The sequence below is a fragment of the Rattus norvegicus genome, chromosome X, assembly GCF_021556685.1.
Source record: "Rattus norvegicus strain SHRSP/BbbUtx chromosome X, alternate assembly SHRSP_T2T, whole genome shotgun sequence".
In the NCBI taxonomy this organism is placed as follows: Eukaryota; Metazoa; Chordata; class Mammalia; order Rodentia; family Muridae; genus Rattus; species Rattus norvegicus.
In genome coordinates, this window is record NC_141554.1 from 136,896,439 (window position 1) to 136,897,789 (window position 1,351).

Below are 1,351 nucleotides of genomic sequence, written 5' to 3' on the forward strand. Positions count from 1 at the left end.
GGGTCAGTCCATGTATAGTCTTTCGGTAGTGGTTTAGTCCCTGGAAGCTCTGGTTGGCTGGCATTGTTGTTTTTATGGAGTGGCAAGCTCCTTCAACTCTTTCAATACTTCCTCTAATCCCCCCGAAGGGGGTCCTGTTCTCAGTTCCGTGGTTTGCTGCTAGCATTGACCTCTGTATTAGATATGCTCTGGGAGAGAGACCCAACCGCCTGGTCAGGTGGGCACTCCTGAGGCTGCAGAGCGGAAGAGACCACCAACACTGCTCACCCCTGCCCACATCCCTGGCCCAAGAGGAAACTGTATAAGGCCTCTGGGCTCCCGTGGGGGAGGGCCCAGGAGCGGCAGGACTTCTGCGCCTGAGACACCGCCGGAACCTGAAAGAAACAGACCGGATAAACAGTTCTCTGCACCCAAATCCCGTGGGAGGGAGAGCTAAACCTTCAGAGAGGCAGACAAGCCTGGGAAACCAGAAGAGACTGCTCCCTGCACACACATCTCGGACGCCAGAGGAAAAAGCCAAAGACCATCTGGAACCCTGGTGCACTGAAGCTCCCTGAAGGGGCTGCACAGGTCTCCCTGGTTGCTGCCGCTGCAGAGAGCCCCTGGGCAGCACCCCACGAGCGAACCTGAGCCTCGGGACCACAGGTAAGACCAAATTTTCTGCTGCAAGAAAGCTGCCTGGTGAACTCAAGACACAGGCCCACAGGAACAGCTGAAGACCTGTAGAGAGGAAAAACTACACGCCGGAAAGCAGATCACACTGTCCCCATAACTGACTGAAAGAGAGGAAAACAGGTCTACAGCACTCCTGACACACAGGCTTATAGGTCAGTCTAGCCACTGTCAGAAATAGCAGAACAAAGTAACACTAGAGATAATCTGATGGCGAGAGGCAAGCGCAGGAACCCAAGCAACAGAAACCAAGACTGCATGCCATCATCGGAGCCCAATTCTCCCGCCAAAACAAACATGGAATATCCAAACACACCAGAAAAGCAAGATCTAGTTTCAAAATCATATTTGATCATGATGCTGGAGGACTTCAAGAAAGACATGAACACACTTAGGGAAACACAGGAAATCATTAATAAACAAGTAGAGGCCTACAGAGAGGAATGGCAAAAATCCCTGAAAGAATTCCAGGAAAACACAATCAAACAGATGAAGGAATTAAAAATGGAAATAGAAGCAATCAAGAAAGAACACATGGAAACAACCCTGGATATAGAAAACCAAAAGAAGAGACAAGGAGCTGTAGATACAAGCTTCACCAACAGAATACAAGAGATGGAAGAGAGAATCTCAGGAGCAGAAGATTCCATAGAAATCATTGACTCAACTGTCAAAGATA